General features: G+C 39.1%; 1 protein-coding gene across 2 annotated transcripts in view; it reads left to right on the top strand.

The window, feature by feature from the left end:
* The window catches only part of DCC (DCC netrin 1 receptor), a 1,110,025-nt gene that overhangs the window by 358,247 nt on the left and 729,486 nt on the right, over positions 1–22,292 (top strand). The gene's annotated exons all lie outside the window — the stretch shown is intronic.

The following is a 22,292-nucleotide window of genomic DNA, read 5'->3' as shown; positions in this document are numbered from 1 at the left end:
GTGAGTGGGTAAGAGAATGGAGTTTTGTGACAGTTCCCAAGAAGCCTCAGGGGTCAGGGAGGGACATTATACAGTCATCTCTCTGGACAGCGAATTGTTAGCATGCCCCTGAATGTGCCAGGCACTCTGTAGTACAGTGGGGACCATAAAGGAACATATGCCACCCCTGTGGCATTTATGGTCCAATGGGGGAGATGACTATAACCCACAAAACACAAAAACAGATCTATTACTGCATATTGTTAAGGAAGTGATATATGAAAGAGAATCGTATTGGGAGGAGGTCCTGCTTTCCATTTGCAGGTCTGTCAGGAAAATTTTCTCAGAGGAAAGAATATTCAAGCTGTGACCAAAAGAGGAGTGGGAATTAGCCAGGTACACATTTGGGAAGAGGGAGGTAGAGTGGTGAGTTCAAAAGGCAAAAAGGGGGCCTCTGTGGCTACAGTGTGGTGATCAAGGCAGACGGTGAAGAGCGAGATGCCAGAAAGCTTGATCACGCACGTGGGGAGGCTCACACTCAGGATGTGGGGGTCTCTGCAGTAGGACTTTCAGAAAGGTTGAAGCAGAGGAATAACATCCTATGAATGTCATTTTAAGGGGATCTCAGGCTGATGTGTAGAGAAGAGAGAGGGAGAGAAAAATGGCACCCACAGGCTCAATATAGTACAGTGGCACAGCCAGCCCAGGCAGAGACCTTCCTACCCAGGAAACATGCCGTATATATTCCTGTGGCTGCAGGCGATCAGGAGGGTTCCCCAAAGATCATTTCCAAAGCTGAACACAAGCCTGACTCGAAATAGAGATTTGTACAGCTCCATTGTCTCTATAGAATTGACTTTTAAAAAAAGATGAAATGAAAATAATTTTTGAGTTATCTTTATCTCATCTAAAATTAATGACAGAGATTTTGCCATGTATCTCTGCTCATTCGCTATGAAATTTTTGAATTATAATCTTTGAATTATATGGGTCCAGAATTTGATTTATGCAGATGCTATTGATTACTGAGATGACTAATGTCTGCTAATTGGGCTTTGAAAGTACTATTGCAAAGGATGGGAAGGGACTCCTAGAGACGAATGCGTCTCTCAGACCTAGAAACATTGGCTTGTAGTGCCCTGGAACCAGCAGGGCACCCTGTTTCCTACCAGAAAGCTCTGTGGCACATTCCTTTTAAATATCAATTGAGGCAACCTTTGCCAAAAGCCTATGTTTTCTATGTCCAGAGGACTTGAATTTTGGGTGGAAAAAAAGGGAAGATTGAAATGAGATTAGATGTAAGGAAATATGTCTCCTAACCATGAAAATAATATACCATTTAATTTGTTATTAAAAACCATACACATATAATCGACCTGAGCCAGTAAACATGCCTCTGTCTCTCCCGCTGGATTCCCTAACATGCTACCTCTTCCTGCTCCCTGTGTACTTGGCTGGGAGTAGGCTAACATTTGACTATGGCAAATGAGTTCATTTCCCTGGCAGACAACCACATGGTCCTCACAGCAGAAGTCCTCTCATCTGAAGGGTAACCAATGTTGTGAAAACATCTTCTGTTTCAACCTGAGTCCCTCTTCCCTTAGAAAGACAGACAGTCCTTACAGATTACATAAAAAGAATCCAGGTGTCAGAGGTGGACAGGAGCAGAGATGGCCTTGGCAGAGGACCCCACACCACTGCCCCATCTACGTAGTATTAGCCACAGGAGTAGGCTGCCTCCTTCGAAATCAACAGGACCGGATGGCAATGTTCAGATCTGAAATTATTTCAAATGGGTTCCTGTGTAGTTATAACTTTGTATTTTTGCAATCTTCGTGATTTCAATTTGGAAAGTCGTTCAAGTGAGTAATTTAATGTTGGGTTGTTCCTTCTGTTTTTCCATCAAGCTCGTGAAATTCTAAAAATAATGTTATCACGAAGCAAACTTTGTGCTTACCAGGACAATGACGGGTTTGCAGTACTATTTGCTCCAAGTATGAAAGATGGGTCAGATTCGACTTTGAATCTGTGGCACTGGGTTTTAGGAAGACAAGTCATAGTTTTGTGAAGTTAACTTCTAACTCTCAGATTATGTCTTGCCTCAAAAGAGAAAAGCTAAGTTATCAATGAACATGCAACTGGCCGTTGTCCAAAGGAAATGTGGGGAGGACTTTACTAAGGAAAATGTCACTCTTATCAAACTCCCAGTGACCCTCCTCATTCATACTTATTAACCCCAGATTTTTCTCCAGGTACGATGGTCTCCTGGCCATAATCAAATCACATTTTAGAATTAGGCAAAATGCATTTTTAAGCTTAAAGAGCTTGAAGAGCTCTAGAGTTCTGCAGAGCTTATTATAAAAATATTTCCTTGTTACCCCACGTCAGTTCTTTTCCCCTTTCCAGAAGCAACCACATTGAATTCCTGATTATTATGAAAATTTTCTCCATATCTCTAAATAACATGCTTGTGTTACTCCTTTTTAATTTTTTTTTTCCATTTGAAGCATTATCTACTGACCTCCTGTTATGACAGATACAGAACTGACTTTCTTTAACACCTCTTTACCCATTCACCTTGACCATATATGTGCCCTGTTCTTATTCATGGATGCCCGATAAAGTTCTAAATTTTGTTTAGATTAGTATTCAGGTGTTTATAATATGGAGTCAGAGTATAGTATGGGTACATTTTGCCATTTGTATGGTTTTCTTTTTTTGTGTAGTTTTCATATAGTTATCTTTTCATTATGATCATAAATTTCCTCCCAGTTATCCAGTTATATCTGTCCAATATTTCTTCCCAAGGTACTCTCTCTCAGAGACTCTTGGCCTGCTCCAGTGTGGAATAGTTGACTCCTGCACAATGGACACCACTATTATCCCAGGACCCTCTTTCACTATTATTCTGAGAATCCCTTCCAATTTCCTTCTGTATTGCAGCACCCATTTCCCAAAGCTTGTGTCCCCTTTATTCTCTGCCTTTTGATGGATTGTAGATACAATCGGTAGCTTCCTAAGAAAGGGTTTATTGGAAAAGGGAGAGTTAGACTGAAACTTTGCATGTCAGAAAATATTTTAATTCTTTCCTCTCACCTTATTGGTAGTTTGGTTGGGTATAGAATTCCTATGAAGGGGGTGGTTTTTTTTTTCCATAATTTGAGAGTGTGACTCTATTTTCTCCTAGCTTCCAGAGATACTTTTGAAACATCTGGTGAGTTCTAATACCTGATCCTATTAGGTTTTCTGTCCTTTGTTTCATTTTTGGATATGTACAGGATGTTCTCTTTGTCTGCAGTAATCTACACCTCATGATATACCTTGTTATGGATGTTTGTCATAGTGTGGATATGGGCCTATTTAATCTGGATTTGTACCCTTTAGTTCTGGGAGATTTTCTCGAATTACTCAATTCATAATGTCTTCTCTTCTAGTATCTCCATCAACTGTCTCCAGGACTCTTTATACAGTGATTGAAGTTCTAGAAACTAATCTTCCTAATTTTGTTTTCTTATCATATTTTAAATCTTTTTATCTTTTTGCTTTGATTTCTGGACTACGTTTTAAAATTATTAAAATTATTTATTATCAATAAATGTAAAAATCCAGAATGTAGCCATGATGAATTAGACATTCAACACAAATATAATTCAGAAGATCTACCCCTGGTTGTGCCTTCATGGAGAGTGCAAAATCTGTCAATTGTTACTGTGAGTAGAATAATTATTGCAGATCAGAGAATTGGAGAACACTGAGCCATTGTATAACCTCAATGTTAAGCTGGAATGTAGAAGAGGAAAGGCTAGAAATAGCAGGCATGACTTTGGTAGTCCTTCATACCAAGTTATCATCTCCAAAGGGATATGAGGACTGTACTTAAAAGACTCTGAGTTCCGGAGGGTTAGACTTGGCCATGAGAGGTCCCTGCAGTGGGCATATTTGAAGTCAGACAAATTACTCATCATGGCTCATGGAGTGGTCTATCTGACTGCAGAGCCTGGCTCATAGGGGCTTGTTTAGATTTCAAGAGCCTAGGCAGGTAAGCTAATATTAAGGACTTTATATACCAGAGTAAAGAATTGTTACATAAATCAAGAAAAAAGTACTAGAAACCCAAATCACACAGACAAGATAAATCCTAGAAGTGATGGCATAGGTGATCCTAAGGCTCATCCTCAGACACCTAATACCTTGATTTATGGCAATGTGACTAATTTTAGACACACTAGCTTGTAAGTCTGAACACTTTAACCTGCCTGGTCAGCCTTGTCTCAAGAATGGGAAGGGTTGATTCTGTGAGCTGAAAAGTGTCAAAGCCATAGCTGAGTGGGCAGGGAAGAGTCAGAGAGGGGCAGTGTGAGCGTTTTCAGATCTTCATGACTACCCATCACTTTCTCCACCAAATATCAACTTCATTTTTCCTTTCACTTACCCTGTTCTCTTGTTTTCATAGATTGTCTTCTCTGTTTTTAAAATCTAATCTCGATTAGTCAGTTTTAGTTTACCTGCACTTCATATTTTTTCTCTTACTTTGCAAATGTTGGCAAGTGGGGTTGGCGGTGGGAGGTGGGGAGGAGCAGAGGGAGAGTTCTTCAGCTCTTCTCACCTTGAAATTGTAACTTAATCCAGAAATCTTCCCAAGATTTACAAAGATAATAACTTGATCAGTACATCTTGTTTTTTTAGAAATCATGTGTATGCCTTTTAAATGTTGTCTCCCCTTTTCCATTGTAGCCTAAAGCCTTCTTGAAGGAAAGGCTATCTTTTCTCTCTCTCTTTTTTAAAGAGTTTATCTGTTTATTAGAGAGAAAGCAAAATGAGAGAGTGAGACAGAGTACGAGCAGGGAGGAGGGGCAGAGGAAGAAACAGATTTCCCGCTGAACAGAGAGTCTGATGCAGGGCTCCATTCCAGAACCCTGGGATCACTACCTGAGACAAAGGCAGACTCTTAACCAACTGAGCCACCCAGGTGCTCTCTATCTTCTCTTTATTATGCCACTCAAACCCCTGAACACAGACTTGGCATGGTTATACCAGCACAGTGAGCATGTCTGGCTCCTTCTGGCCCCAACTATAAACTTGAGTGGAGTCTCAGCCTTCCTTTATCTTACCTGCCATGAAACACTCATCTCAGGAATTAACCAGAGTACAATTCTTAATAAAGCTATTACCCCTCCTAAGAATGTTGAATTTGAAACCTCATCTTGATGGCCTCATGAAAGACTTTCTCAATGAAAAAAAGAATAGCAAAGTACAAACTAGGGAGTGTTTTGGTTGCCAGAGATTCTTGCCAGTCTCTTTCAAAGCATTCCCTGTAGGCAGCTGCCCATGAGACTACATCGACAGAAGTCTCTGTTATAGCTTGAGATTGATTAACCAGGAAATGCCACCCATGAGTGACGCACATTCCCTGAGGCCAAGTTCTCTTTTGCAGGATAGAACAAATACTTAGACTCAGAGTTAAAGAGGGCTCAAAAAGACAACCCATGCCAGGGTCTGAGCAAAGCTAAGAGTCTAGGTAGTAGGAACATATGTCATTCTCTGTTATGCATGGCATTGTTTCCTTAAGTCTCTGCTCTGTTTTGGGATGTACGCATTACTGATCATTAACTCTACTACTGGCTCCCTTCCCTCTCTGAAGAATGGGGGTTGGGGCAGAAAATTCCAAGCTTCTACTCATGGCTTGGTCCTTCTGGTGACCAGCCCCTATCCAGAAGCCCACCAAGAGTCACCTCATTAAAATAAAAGACATTGATATTGTCCAGGAAGTTATAAGAGTTTTAGGAATTCTGTTAGGAATCAGTAACAAAGACCAATATTAAAACAAAAGATGCTCCTAGTACTCTTATCACTTAGGAAATTACAAAGAGCTCCATGTTGGGAACTGAGGGCAGATGTATATATGTGTGTGTGTGTGTGTGTGTGTGTGTGTGTGTGTGTTATGTTTATATGTATGTATGTGTATATATGTGTGTGTATATTTGTAGGTATATATATATATGTGTGTGTGTGTATATTTGTAGGTATATATATGTGTATGTGTGTGTGTGTGTGTTATGTTTATATGTATGTATGTGTATATATGTGTGTGTATATTTGTAGGTATATATATATATATATATGTGTGTGTGTATATTTGTAGGTATATATATGTGTATGTGTGTGTATTTTTTTCTATCACCTCACAATGAGGGAGGATGGTTTTACCTTACTAGGAATAAAGAATTAATGTGTTAAATGAAGTAGATAATTTTTTAATACTTTAAAAAAATTTTTATTTATTTATATGAGAGAAAGAGCAGAGCGTACAAGTGGGGTTGGCAGTGGGAGATGGGGAGGGGTAGAGGGAGAGGAGGAAGCAAACTCCCTGATGAGCAGGGAGTCCCATGTGGAGCTAGAGCCCAGGACCCTGAGATCATGACCTGAACTGAAGGCAGACGCTTAACCAACTGAGCCACCCAGGTGCCTCAAAGTAGATAGCTTTCACTGAGATGACATATCTAAAGTACATTACAGAGAAGAAAGCAAAAGACTGACTAAGACAATAGAGATGAGAAATGTTCATTAGGACACAAACCCAGGACTCTGGGATAGAGCCCCACATCCAGCTCCCTGCTTAATAGGGAACCTGCTTCTCCCTCTCCCTATCCCCACTCCTGCTCTCTCTTGCTATTTCACTCTCCCAAATAAATAAAATTTAAAATGATGTTCATGGTTGGGTCTAACACTGGTAGGTCTGGATCTACTACCCCACCTCTGCACACACTTATAACATTTTTATGCTCTTCAAAATCTTTTTATGCACATTATCTCATTTAACGAGGTGGAACATGTTGAGCTTCTAATATCATTTTCGTTTTAAAGATAAGTACATGGAATGACAGAGAAATAAAGTTACTAACTCAAGGTCACACTGATAGTCATCAAATTCTGACCTATGTTGATCAGAATAGATGATCAACTGTTAAACAGTCCAACCAAAATATTAAATGCTTTATTTAAACAAAAAAATCCCAACAGCTTTAGCAAATGGGTAGTGACAATTCATCTTGCTGTATAGAAGAGAAAAGAGAGAGCAAGTAATTCGCTGAGGTCACATAGCTAGTCAGTGGCGGAGATTGGATTTAAATCTAGGTAACGATTGCCTCCAGAGTCTGTGATCTTAACCACTGCTCTATGGCTTGTCTCCTTCTTGCATAGTATGGTCAATTTCTTGTTGAATCCCATCTCTCCCCACCACACTACCTCCATTTTAGTTGATTTTGCCATTTGTAGCATTATCTCACATCTTCTCTCTGCCTTTGCCCCTTCTTTCATAGCTTGTCTTTCATATGCCTCACTTGCCTGGCCTCCCAACACATTGGACGCTTCAGCATTGTCTGTGTACATCTCCCTTCTTTCCCTAGTTATTTGGAATACTTAAGGCATGAACAATTTTTATAAAATGCTGTTAGATACTTTGGGAAAACCTCTGAACTAAGGAGGAGGGTAAACCAAATACCATTAACACTTAGAACACAAAATTAATGTTATTCTCAAACAAATAAATGATATTTGGCCCCAGAAACAAAAATTTATATTTTAATTTTTTGCACTGGAACTGAGGTCTCCCAACTGCAAATGCAACCCTCAGGCCAAAAGAAGTCTCCAGAGTCAGAGTCAGGAAGATTCAAGTTCAAGCCCTGACTCTGCCACTAATTAGCTGGATGGCAGTGGCCAGGTTATGTTGCCTCTTGGAGCACATCGTTCACTCATATATAAAGTGGAGATGAAGATAGCACCCGCATTGTAGGTCAAATGTGAGAAATATTCTAGATAATGTGTAAGAGATTTCTAACATAGTAGCAAATACATGACTTGATAATAACATTTGTTATTAATAATATCATTGTTATTAATCATATTTAAGAAAAGAAAACTACCAGCTTTGGGAGACACCCCACACTGAAAGTTTCTCTTGCTTAGGAAATCCCTGGGTATTTCCTAAGAGTCTAATAAATAAGGGTCCTTCTCATATAACTCAAGATAAAAAGTATGTTCATCTATTTTAATAGAAGCCATTCCTTAGGTATAATATTGGAGGAGGTAGGTGTGCAGTAAGGAATGGAAAGACATAGTGATTAGTTACGGCAATTAAAATCTTCTTTACTTTGTGGGAAGGCAATGTTTTCTAGTCCTTAACCCTCATTAGATTTTAAAAATAGTGCTATTCTTTTGAAAATAATTATGGTTGATCAACGTTTTTATATGGTCAACAGGAACATCTCTTATTTGTCTGAAACTGCTTTGGGTTAATAAATTATTGGGATAAGGACTTAGAAAACATGACAACAGTTTCGACATGAAGCTGACAGTGTAATGGATAACAGAGTTTCAGGATCCTGCAACTTTGATTGCTTTTCCTCCTCCTATTTGCTTTGTTCATCTCTGAGAAGAAAATGATCCATATTTGTAATATCACCTAATCCTGCTGTTGGACATTAAACATTTATTTTAAACATTAAAACTGCTGAGCTTGCAAGTTTATGACCCACCGATGCTTTTATTTATTTATTTTTAAATTTTAATTTCTTTATGTTGAAATTGCCAAATCCACTGAATTGAAAGAAAATGAGTTCTGGAAGCTGTGACTTTTCATGAAATGTAACCAAATACAGCTGGTCAGGGGAGCAGGGAAAGGGGATTTTGCTGGTGGTGCTGGCCGGAATGGCAGGGCTGAAAGGCGCACATTTGTTATTGAACACTTTATAGTTTGGTTATGTTTGGATTATGGATTTTAAAATATCTTTGGGTTTTGAAAACCCAGAACAATGTATTCATAACCCATGGCCCATCAGTTTTATTGTGCCGTTCATTTTTAGAGAAAGCATGGTTTTGCATTTGTAATGAATTGACTCTTTGCTTTTCTGACTCTCCCACTTTATTAGAGTGATGAAGTTTATTCACTTTATGGTAAACATTTTTCCCCCTCGGTTTCTGGTCAGTGTTTGGCTCAAACTTAAGGGTTGCATTTTCAAAGTGTTGGTGTGTAACCCCCAAACAGTATAGCTTTTTATTGCTCAGGATGTGGTTTTTGGGATTTATAAGTACTTTTCCTGTGTGATTACATCTGCACGCCCTGCCTCTCTCCCTCCTTAATGGATAAAATAGAGAACTATTACGAGGAGATCATAAGCTACTGAAAAAAGTATTCAGTAGTTGTTACTGATATAAATTATTTGGTGCCTGTGGCCTTTGAAATAAAGTTCTTTCTCTTACCAGAAGCAGCTGAAATGCAGTGATTCTTGGAAGATATCTCACTAAGTGTGCAGACTAAAGATTTCTCTGTGTAGTGTTACTGCCATGCACACCATTTCTTAGGGCAAGGTAGTTTGCATGCCTTCTCCCAAGATTGTTATACATGAAAATATAAGGATCATTGTATTTTGATGCATCTTCTAGAATGTTGAGAGGCAATGAAAAGAGACAGGTACAAGCTATATGAAAGATGATTTCCTAAACACTTTGTTGAGATAAATGCACTGTAAATGGGACTGCACTGTGGCATATTGGCAGGCGGGTCTTTCAAGTCTCTGGATGTAGAGAATTATATTGTTGTGTCTCTGTCATGTCATTTTATTTTGTACTCACATGAGCAATTGCGGGAATGCACAAGCTAACATATCAGTTATGAGAGGGTCCAAATGAGGGCCTACGGATGGATGATTCTCAATAGCCAATAGCTGACAGGCCTGGGAGTCCTCAAGGATGATTTCATTGACTTGTTGCATCTTTCATGCAAACAAGGCTTCGACAGCTGTCAAAAGGGCAGATTGGTCTCTAGAATCTCTAGGGATCTATGGGAAGAGTGTGTGTATCTGGAGAAGTGATTACAAATACTAATGGGTTCGGAGAATCACAAATCAGAAAGCATGTACTTCTGAGACCTCACTGCTCATCGGGTCAAATTCAGGAAAATTGGATTTTTAACAATTACTTTTTTTTTTTTTTTTGCTAAGTATAGTTTCTACCTTGAATAAAAACTATTATAATGGGGGAAATGAAAGCTTTAGCACAATAGGCAATATATTGGGTTTGGTTTAATGGTCTGTTTGGTGGGTATTGTTTATTTGCTCACTTTTTGATCACTCCCAGGTCTTTAAAGAAGACCTCACTAATCCTTGCTTTCTTGATGTTTCTGTCTCTAAAGAAACACAGAAATAGGCACTGCTCCTACCTTTGCTAAGTTACATATTCAAATTTTATGCTTGTAGTCATTCTTCTTATGGGATTAGAATACTGGACTATGCTGGGGTCAGTGAGCAACACTGCTCTGAGAGAAAAGGGTTGAGTAGAGAAATGTGGCCCATACTGGCTGGGATGTTTGGGGGACATGTGGACTATCCCGGGTAAAGACCTAAGCTGTGTGAGTCAACTCCTCTAAAAGTAGAACCACAGAATGTTAGACATGGCAGAGACTTGGAGGTTATTTTGTCCAAACTCTTCACTTTGCAGAGAAAGTGATATATAGAAAAAAGAACATTAATTGCCCAAGGCCATTCAGTCAGGATGGGATCATCAGGAGTAGAATTTGGGTTTCTTGGCTTTCAATATTTATAAATGCCTTGAAGTACTGACTTAAAAACTGCGTGAAATCCACTTATTTCAAAGAACATTTAATGACAATTTTTTTTACTTAATCAAATAATCTTTTGCAGTTTGCTTTAATTAAGTTTTTTCTTTAAATGAACATGACATATGGTTCTTGTACTGAAGGGTATAGGACAGTAGTTCTAACTGGAGTGATTTTGCCCCTCCCACATGGGAGAGACATTGGTAATGCCTGGAGATGTTTTTGATTGTCATGACTAGAAGAGGAGAGGGAATAATACTGGCCTTTAGTGAACGGAGACCAGGAATGCTGATACACTTCTTACAATACACAGGGCAGCTCTCTGCAACAAAGAATTATCCAATTATCTAGTCCCAAATGTCAATAGTGCCAATATTGAGAAAGTGTGGTCTAGCAACATGTCCTTTGCGGGATGCCACAGCATCCTTTTCTCTTTTCTTTTACTCAAAATTTCTTTTCCTTTTTTTTTTTTTTTTTTTCCTTTCTTGCTTCATCCCACCCCACCCCACCCCAACCCACCCTACCCTGACTTTCCCCTCTCCCTTCCCCTCCCCTCCCTTCCCCTCCTCTCTCCCCTCTTCTCCTCTCCTCTTCTCTCTCCTCTCCTCTCCTCTCCTCTCTTGTCTTGTCTGTCATGGTTCTAAGAAGAAATCCAGTAAGAACGGGGCTCCTGTGAACTTCAATATGAATATGTCTCTGCAATTGATATTTGGTAAAGGAAAAAAAAAAAAACCTCTTTTAAAACTATGTGAAGTATTGAGGTGTTTGTAAATAGTGGGTTCTAAACATGAAACCCTTGTTGTATCGCCTTTTACATAATTAGCAACTGGCCCAGCTCAGCAACAATCAGTCAGGACTAATGTTGGCAGGAAGCATGCAATGTGGCCTTCAGGCGGACACTGGCAGAATTCAGACCTTAAGCAAATGAACACCATAGATGACCAGGAAGGCCAACTGAAATCTGGAAGAGATGGAAGACGGCTGTGGGTGGCCTTGGTAGTCACCTTCTCTTTTTCAGATAAACTCTCATAGTTTCTTGAGGGAAATCAGATAATGCAATAGCTCTTTGCACCCAGGAATTAGGCATTTTCAGAGCTCATTGGTTTTCGAGAGCAGTCTGCTTAATCTTTATCCCCTGTTGCAAACAAACTGCTCGACGGACAATACCACCCCACAAAAGAATAAAATTTGTCCATCTATCATTAAGATAATTGTTATTGATTAGCCTCCTTGTAATTTTCTGCTTTTTGTTTTTAGATGTTGGTTATAAATCACACTCACACCAGGCACCGAGCCTGTGTTTGTGTCTATTATGCGGTCCTGATAAGGCTGGGCAGCGTTGTTCACCTTCCCAATGCGAGTTATTGAGATTGATTGAAGCGCTTTGCTTGTCCTATCCTAGACACTGTGTAATTAATGTTTCATTATGTTAATACATGCAAATGTGAGAGCGTGTGTTTGATTGGGAGGTGAGAGAACAAAAAGGGATTAAAGAGTTCGCTCCAAAGTACAAATTAATTTATTGCATTGCTAACTGGCCTCTGGAGGGACAAGGGAGGAGGCTTCAAAATGAAAGGAAAAAAATGCATAGAAAAGGAAGAACTGTTGCATGCCTGTGTTTCTCAGCAGTGGTATAGTTAACAACTACAAAAAGGCTATTTAGTCATGTGATAGAAGCCTTGTCCGTGCAGCAACTAAAGTAGTCCGTGTCTCCTAGAGTGAAAGAGTTTTGGATGAGGAAGCCACAGGTTATTTGCTCTTTACATATACCAGCATTTATGCATACGCAGACTCCATTGGAACCAGACTGAAATATTAATGCAGAAGAGTGATCGTTCAGCTGCAATGGGTGGTTGATATCATGACATTATTTGAGGTGAAGCCAAAGGAAATTTCACTCCAAAGAAATCATCCACGTGTCCGTCCCATTTATTCGCTTAATATTGCATGTTTCTTCCTGTTCTTCACAGTGATCATTTTGTTTCCTAATATATCATTATCTTTATGTTCTATCAGTTACTTATCTATTTCCTTAATATTAGATACGTAATATGTTTCTATTTAGTTGGATTTGCTGTATCAAACACTGTAGTTGGCTTTTTTTTTTTTTTTTATGTGCAGTAATTCCTCTACTATTCAGTTATTTTCTTGAGGTAGATCCTTGGAGAGGATTTCCTAGAGCCTAAATGTGACTTTAGATATATGTTGCTTTCTTTAGAAACCTTCCCACTCCCAGTATCTGGCATATAGTGATTTAATAAATAGTTGCTGAATTTAGTTAAGCATACTAATAAGCTGCAATAATTTTAACTTTGCCACATTAAGGTTTTTATTGTTATTGTCGTTGTTTTTAAAGATTTTATTTATTTATTTGACAGAGGGATAGAGCACGAATAGGGAGAATGGCAGGCAGAATCAGGGAGAAGCAGACTCCCCGCTGAGCAGAGAGCCCGATGTGGAGCTTAATCCTGGGACCTTAGGATCATGACTTGAGCCAAAGTCAGACGCTTAACCAACTGAGCCACCCAGGTGCCCCGACATTATGTGTTTTTTTTTTGTTTGTTTTTGTTTTTTTAAAGATTTTTATTTATTTGAGAGAGAGAGAGAGAGAATGAGCATGAGCAGGGCGGAGGGACAGAGGGAGAGGCCGACTCCCTGCTGAGCAGGGAGCCCCATGCGGGTGTCTATATGGGGTTCTATGTGGGGTTTTATGTGGGGCTCCATCCCAGGACTCTGAGATCATGACCTGATCTGAAGCCAGATACTTACCTGACTGAGCTACCCAGGCGCCCCACCACACTAAGTTTTTTTTTTTTTTTTAACTAATCCCACCTTCATGTGGGATACAAGTAATTGAATCTTATCTCCCACTAGGTGGCGCTATTTTGAATAGGTTTGAAAATAGGAAACTGAAGAAAGACGCATTCAGAATAAGAATCGTGAAAGGCGGCCAGGGGTGGATGGTGTTTTGAGAGGAGAGCCGTAACTCTGGTAGGAAAGCATTGGGTACCCAGGAGATGGAGAGCCTGGAAGGGGAAGATTAGAGAATGTCAGAATAAATACCATTGTTTCCTATCCAGGATTTATATACTAGAGGTATTACTGGGGCATCATTTTAAGATATACCTACCTGCCTCTAAAGACATAATTTTATTTATTTTGTTTAGTTTTTACATAATTTTATTTATTTTGTTTAGTCTTTTTGCTTTCATTTCTGATGATTAGTTTGGAGCGGGGCGGTTGGGGGGTGGTGGGTATCTGTGGCCATGCCCATTTCTTTTTATACTCTGTGGCTGCTGTCCTGCTACAATGGTAGTTTCTCTACAAAGCCAGACGTATTTACTGTCTGGCCCTTTACAGAAAGGAAAAGAAAAAAACGTAAGAAAAAAAAAATCAGATTCCTGAGAAACAGGAGAGAAACCGAAACTCCTAGAGAAACATATCTGACAGTGAGAAATGGAGTTTAGAGTCGAAGACATTATTTCTAATTCAAGCTCATCCATTGGACAAATTATCATTTATCATAAACTTCAGCCTCAGTTTTCTCCTCCCTCAAATCGGCATAACAATAATTTCATTGAGTAGCTGAAAATTAAATCATGTGATGGGATTTAGTATTAGTACCTTTGTTCTTCCCACCCACAAAGGAAAAGTTTCAAAACATGATTAGTGTCTATATTATGTAGTAGTTATTTTGTACACTGTCATGATGTGGTCAACCGAATATCCATTCATGCTATGTAAATTTAAAAAAAAAAAAAGGGAAGAAGAAAAGAAAAAACTGAAGAAAGTATTATTTATGAATGAATAATTAATACAACCAAAAATACCATCTCAATCTTTTATAAGTTTCCCTTACTTTCAACTACGGTCCTGGAAAACCGTTATTTGCTGCTGTCAGCATTGACTAGAAAGGTTTCCTGAACATATTTATCCATGTCAAAGCATTGAACCCACAACTATTAAGCAAAAGGGCATAGAGTTGTGAGTCATTGAATGTGATAGAGCGGGGCTCTCCCCTATGATCCCAACTTTCATGCTTCATTCTGCCTTTATTCTTCATGGTAAAAGCCAGGGGAGTTAACAGTGTCTTAGTGACCAGAGTTCCTTCTACCATGACTCATGTGTCATTTTTCACAGTCACTTTGCAGACCGACAGGGAGGTATGATATTTTTTGGTTCACAGTCTTCACTGAGACTTACCACATTTTTAATCATTTGTTTGCAGTTTATTTCCAGCTACATGCCAGTTTGATGAGCCTTGAGCCATCCACTTCCAGTTACCACCAGGAGGTGTTCCAATATACATTGGCCTTTATACCCACACAAAGAATTTTCTCCCACCCCCACCCCAAGACATTTCCATTAATGAGTAACCAACACTTAGAGGAGAATAAGGCAATGATTCTCTTTACTTCCAAATTTATCTAAAACTCCAAAGAATGACAGTATATTATGAATTTCAGAAATAGAAGTGTATATACTATATTTTTAATATAATTAATTCTGAATTCTTCTGGTGTCTGACAGGATTTCTCACTATCAGATAAAAATACAGATTTTGAAAAAGGGTGCCAGTATGAACATCTGTATCATCTTTAAAATAGTGATAGGTTGAAGACCATACATCACAAATTGCCTGAAACAATCCTAATATATATATATATATATATATATGTTGTCCTGGCATAATTATAAATTGAGCCCGCTTTCAGTCTCAAAAATGTTTTATGTGATTATCTCTGTCATCACACTAGTGAGTTTCCTTGACATTAGCCAGGAGCACAATGCACAATGTCATAATGAGTCTGTCCTCATCTCACATACATTTTTCTGGTTAAATTTTACTTTATTTTACACTGATGGTAAAAATGTTTGGCACACCATTGTTCAGCATCAGTCCCATTTAAAAGCTACTTCTAAAACCGTCACCAACTGTGTTGCTGTCTCTATATTTTGGACATGCCCAGATGGGCATCCATAAATTCCTTTAATGTGTGGATCTGGTTATGAGCTTCTTTGGTGCTGCTTGCTCCTAAGTGAGGGGCCACAGTTGCATCCTGCAGCCAATGAACTATACTGTAGACCGTGGAAAGTAATTACTAAATAAAGGAAGCTGAAAGTTCACTCGTTTTTGTTCATTCCCCTTTGGTTCATGTCAAAGATAGTAAGAGATTCTTCTTCCCTGAGAGCAACACCATTCAGTGTTGTTTTTTTTTTTTTTTCTTTTCTTTTCAGTATGTGTTCATCAATGCTAAACACAAAAGGAGAAGAAGATTTAAACAAGATTTTAGGCTTAGTTCTTGACTTTGAGGGCAGTAAATCAGGTATTAATATATGTGGTAGATCAATACAAATGTTATGGACAAAATCAAAATTTAAGAAGTCTGATACTAATAATTTCTAATGATCAAATGCCTTGGCCCTTCATAGATTTAGTTATGTGGGACAAATACAGGCTTTTTTTTTTTTTTTTCATGATTCTGTGACAACCTCAAAGAGAAAATAGACAAAGCTTTTCTAATTTGGTATTGCTACTTTGGCCTCTTTTTCCCACCTCCCCCATCCATGTAGACCCTTTCCAGTCACTCCCAGACCCTTATCCTTCTTCTGCCAATGCTCACTGTGTTAATCTGAGGCTCACCCTTCCAGAACTGAACTGGGTGACAAAAATCTATATAAAATGGTGAAGCCATTTTATACCAGGTGATTTTGGGTATACAGAATCAGACTTAAACCTCTTCCCAGATTACATAGTCACATGACCAAAAGGCTTCAGTGCCTAAACCCTGTTTGACAGATTTTCTGAAATAACAGTAGCTCAGCTAAGCACCGTCTGTACCAAACATTTCAATTACCACCATGTGTTTTTGTCTGTTCCACCTCTGAATTGGTTTGGCCCTACTTGGCTATGCATTCTACTTCTGTGTAGCTTGAGGAAAAGAAAGGATTTGGATAAAAAGCAGAAAGAATGATTCCTAGGTAGAATTAAGACAAAAAGCTAGATTTTCCAAGCCCTGGGACCTTAGTCAAGACAGTTCTCTCTGAGCCTTTTTTTGCTGCCTGCAAAGTACAGTTAACAATCTCTTCCTGCTCGATAAGATCGAATGAGGCCGCCATGTAAATGCTAGGTAAGTTACTAGAAAAACAAGAACAAATAAACAGAGAAAGAATACAGTGTTTGTAAGCCAGAGTACAAACCTTCGTCAGGTCTTAATGCAACACTAGCCCATGACTGAAGTGGTGAACAAGCCCAGCCCCATTTCCCAGACCAACCTATGCCCAAGGGGGTGGATCTGGCCTTATGGAAGTGACTCAGATTGTTTTTAGTTCTTTTCATGTCTATGTTACTCATTCCCCTGGATACACAATAGCAAGGACCTATTTTTCATGTATATTTTTTTAATGGAGAGAAAAAAAAGGGATTTAATTTATTTAATTTTGCTAAAAAGATAGCAACATGTTTGGTAGTATGAGTTAATATGTATAATAATAATGGCTTTTAAAACTATAGTCTGGGGCATCTGGGTGGCTCAGTTGGTTAAGCATCTGTCTTGGTTCAGGGCATCATCCCAGGGTCCCAGGATCCAGCAGGTGTTGTCCGGCTCCCTGCTCAGTGGGGGGTCTGCTCCTCCCTCTCCCTTTTCCCCTCCTCCCTTTTGGTGTGTGTTTGTTCTCTCTCTCTCTCTCTCAAATAAATAAATAAAATCTTTAAAAAGTAAATAAAATTACAATCTTGGTATATAACATACAAATCAAAATGTTATAACCCCCTTCCCTTTTTTTTGTTCTGGTGTCATCTATGAAGTCCCTGGCTTTTTGGACCTGGATATAATGTGAGGATAAAAGAGCTGAGGCATTAGGAAAGAACCTGAAAGAGGGGCAGAAGACAACAGGAAGCAGATGTATTTGTCTGGGATTCTGGGTACTGGGGGGAAAGTGTCTACAGCTGATGAATTGTGCGTAAGCCCACATTTAAGAAGGAGACCAGTGTGCTACACTCCATAAACTCAGCCCATTTTCTGCTCTCGGTTTTGCTTGTCAGCAGAGAGTTGTGTATAAATTTGCTTCTGAGTGTTTTATGATAACACTTGGACTCTTTAATGGAATTACAGTTTCTATCATTCCAGGGAATCTGCTTTTTATTATTTAGATAAATTTTAGGCTTTTACTATTTCTAAATGGTGGCATAGACAATCATTGTTTTGGTTCTTATGTTTTTTTTTTTTAATTAGTGACAATATGAAAGAAATTTGTTAAGGGTTGAATAAGATAAATACATGAAAAGTAACTGAATAGAAGCTTATCCAGGAATGGTTAAAAAGTAGTTAAACAACCACGAACCCACAAGGCACTGTTGGTGACACAGTGACAGTTCCCTAGCTCTGAATTACCTATACACCTTTTATTTTTTTTAAAAGCCTCTTTACTGAGGCATGCTTGATATAAATGAAGTTGTGCATCTTTAATATATACTAGATGACTTTAGAGATAAGCATCAACCTATGAAGCCATCTCTACCATCAATGGCATAAACATAACCATCAACTCTAAAAATTTTCTGTCACCCTCTTTTTAAAATTTTCTTTTGTGATTAAAAACACTTAACATAATATATGGCCTCGTGGCAAATGCCTGGGTATATAATACAATATTGTTAACTATAAGCACTGTGGTATACAATAGGTTTCCAGGATTTATTCATCAAGCATAACTGAAATTTTGTAGCCTTTTTAAAGCCAATGAAAAACTCAGCTGTACTGGGGCACTGGACTAGACTCTACTGGCTTAATTGCAATGAGGAAACAAAGAAACAGCTTTTTCCTTACCTTGAATGCTTATTCATGCAAGAGGTAAAAAGCTAACAAGTCTGTTCTGCCTTTCTCTATGGCTTTTTAGTAAATGATAATATGTTAAGAGCCTGTGTTTTATAATCGTCAGCAATTACAAAAATTACAGAATTCCTCAATTCCATCTGCTGAGTCTCTGGAATCTGTACAGCAGGGCACAGGGACATTAGACAGGCCAGGGAATGTACAGAGGCAGCAAGAGGAAGGACAAGAAGAAAGGGGGTGGTGATAAAGGATCTGTGGCCCTGAACTGGAGGGCTGTTGGAAGGAACAGGGTAGCTGGGGAGCTACATAGGCATTTAATAGATGCTTAATAATATTTGTGAGTGAATGAAGGAGTATAATGAAGAAGTTCATCTGTGTGCACAGCCTATAGACCGGATATTCTTGTTAAAGCTCTTGTAGGGGCGCCTGGGTGGCTCAGTGGTTAAGCCTCTGACTTCAGCTCAGGTCATGATCCCAGAGTCCTGGGATTGAGTCCCACATTGGGCTCTCTGCTCAGTGGGGAGCCTGCTTCCCCCTCTCTCTGCGTCAAATAAATAAATAAAAACTTAAAAAAAAAAAAAAAAAGCTCTTGTAAGTGGGAAATCCATCACCAAGAGGAATGCAGTGTTGACAGTAGGGAGTTGAGCACAAGGTGGCAGCTCCAGGCTTGTATTGCTGGTACCTGTCAATCCACAGCATCATCTTCCCAGAACAGGGGCCAAAGACTACAGCCTGACAGTGGACCGGGCTTGGCCCTCTTCCGGTTTTTGTTTGTTTGTTTAACAATGGCATAGATGTTTTTAAATAGTTACCTTTTCAATCATCATATAAGAACTTATATAATATCCTCAGGGTTGCCTTTGGCTCAGAAAGCTAACAACCATGTACCATCTAGCTCTTGACAGAAAGCGTTGGCCAGCCTCACCTCCAAATATGCAAGGAAAATGTTATCGGTGTGGGTATTGATTTTTGTTTTATTGACAGCAATATCTAGTAATCTCTGTCACTCACAGCCAACTTAGGAGAATTAGGTCATGCATGTTATGATTTTTCTCTCACTGATTTAAGGAATTTTCCTAAATTATTCATGTTTTGGGGTATAAAGTTTATTCAATAAATATTAAATCCCTCTGAGATAGAAAAAGACTACTAAGGATTGCGTGAGATAAACAAATACAATTTATTTCTGCTCCCTTGAAGTTTTCAGTAAAATAAGGAAGAAACTCTTAGGACTATGCTGTGTGATAGAAAGAGTAGAGCCTCAAGGGAAGAAGAATAAAGCACTATCTCTTGGAGAACCAGAACAGTCACTGCTGCTCCATGAGACGTCCCATCTCTGCAAGGCCTGTGTCTAACTTTTCCATTTTGTAAAATGGGAACCTGATGCGAGTTCATGTTTATTACTTAACTGGATTAAGATTTATAACTAGTCAATCATTCCTTGGCCCCCGTGTTCAACCCTGAACCACTGTGCAGGCATAGAGAACGAGCAACACTGGCCACCCGCCTGGTGGCCAGGCAGGTCCAAGGCAATAACCACTGGATTCTAGCGAAGGCTCTGATTAGAACATTTCAGGATATTGCAGCAACTAATTCATTCATGCAATAAGCCCTTTTAGCTAAGTAACGCACTTGCTTCTTCATCTTTTAGATCCTTTAGGTGAGGGACACATACATAGTTCCTTCATCCTTGAAGTTCACCTAAATCATGCACATGTTACATATTTAGGGTTCAGAAATTCCCTTATGGTTCTGATTTCCCAAAGAAACTTTATCCTTACTCCCAAGTCAGCTCCCATTAAACTTAAATCACCAGTTAATAACATACAGTGTTTAATAAACACTGAACCGAATGTTTTAAAACTCATTTGCTCTCAGTTCCAAAGCTGGTGTTTCTCTTATCATTATAGGTTTTTCTTCTTGATGTCATTTATGGGCTTAGCAGGAAAATATCACTTTTCTGCTTAGACAGGATACGGTAAATATCACAACAAAAATGAATGACAGCATTTTAATGAAAACCACTGTTTGGCCTCCATTTTGAGAAAATAGGACTCATTATAACACAAATGTTTTATCAGTATGGGTCCCCACATCAGTCTTCATACCACAGTGTCAACCATGAGGTTTGCTCAATTTTTAAGGCTTTCTCTGGACCTGTCAGACCTTTATGGGATTAATCCTTTATATTTGTAACAGCAGTTTCCACAAGATGAATACTTCATTTCTCATGAATCATAATAAAGCTGCCTTGCTTTGTTGGCAGAGTGACCTCTGCGGTCTTTTATCTTCAAGGGGAAAGATTAGACTCTCCTTCTATTTTATGGATAATGAGGTAGGTGGTTGTTGGTCTCTTGACACTTTCTAACTGCACCTCTTTGTGGACTCATATGTGTCTGTGATAAACTGATCACAGGGTGATTATAGCAAATCTCTTCATATAACAAATTTCCTCCTAAACTTAAGAATAAAATTTTTGTACGTAGCAAAGTTAATAGGGATGAACTCACAAATATTAGAGCTGAAGACACCTAGAAGTTAGCTAGTCTAATGTCCTTGTTCTATTGGTGAGTACATGGATTCCCAAGGGTGTGGCCCAGGCTTGGTGAGTGACAGAATTACGCAACTGAACTCAGGTCTCTTGACCTCTTGTGCTGAGAGAGCTTTTTTTGCAAGAGACAGTATGCCTTTTTTGCATATAAATTGCATACATTGTTCTGTTGATCTACTTGGAGTCATCTGGGACTTTTCCTTTTTTTTTGTTTTTGAAAAATCCACATTTAATCCCTCAACAACCCCAGGGCTCAACCTTCAGAATGGATTCGGAATCTGACCATTTCTTACCACTTCCACTGCAGGAGTTTCCTCTAAGTCCCATTATTTCTCACCTGGATGATGGAAGTAACTTGCTGGCCAGTTTCCTGTGCTGATGACCCCTGTTCTTAACACAGCAACCAAGGTGACCTTTTGCAATAGGGTTTCTCATCCTCAAGTTAGTGATGTTTGGAACTGGAGGATTCTCTCTTGTGAAGTGCTGCCCTGTGCACTGTAGCCTGTATGACATCATCCCTGTCCTCTCCCCACTAGATGCCAATAGCACCTTCCCATTTATGACAAACAAAAATGTCTCCAGACATTTGCCAGATGTCTTCCAGGGGACAAAAATCTTTCTCTGATGAGAGCTACTGCTTTAAAATATAAGTTGGCCCTTTTCACTTTTGGGTCAAAATGCTCCGCTAGGTTTCCATCTTTGTCAGAGTTAAAACAAAGTTCTTTTGCTTGTCTACAAGGTCCTACACACCTCCCATTGGCCTCTCAACCTAATCTCCTTGAACTCTTCTCCCTCAGACTGATCAGTCCTGTCCTATAGGTCTCTCTCCTTTCCTGGGAAAGCCCAGTCATTCTCACACCTCGGGACCTTATACCCTTCACTCTCCATATAGAGTTCTTCAAGGTGGAGACTTTGGCAGGTAATTGGGTTTATTTGAGGTCATGAGGGTGCAGACCCCATGATGAGATTAGAGGCCTTATAAAAGAGACCAGAGTGTGTGCACAATCTTATGGGTGAGTGCTCCTCTCCCTCTGTCTCTGTCTCTCTCTTTTTCTCTCAAATATTATTACAACCATGTGAATAATAAAGAAAATCACTGTGAATCAAAAAATGAATCATTTCTTAGAATGAAATGCACATAAACTTTAACAACGGCTTTTACTAGGTGAACAGGATTATAGGCAATTACTGTATTTGGTTTTGTGTCCACATTTGTTTATTTGTGTACAGTAAATGGAAGTAACTTGATTAAAAGTCCATTAGTCCCCTCAAAATTAATGGCATCTTCAAAGCTTGCCCTCTCTTCACTGTCATC

Source organism: Lontra canadensis, unplaced genomic scaffold, assembly GCF_010015895.1.
Source record: "Lontra canadensis isolate GAN:19392208 unplaced genomic scaffold, GSC_riverotter_1.0 scaffold82, whole genome shotgun sequence".
Taxonomy (NCBI): domain Eukaryota; kingdom Metazoa; phylum Chordata; class Mammalia; order Carnivora; family Mustelidae; genus Lontra; species Lontra canadensis.
This window is presented reverse-complemented; position numbering and strand designations above follow the sequence as displayed.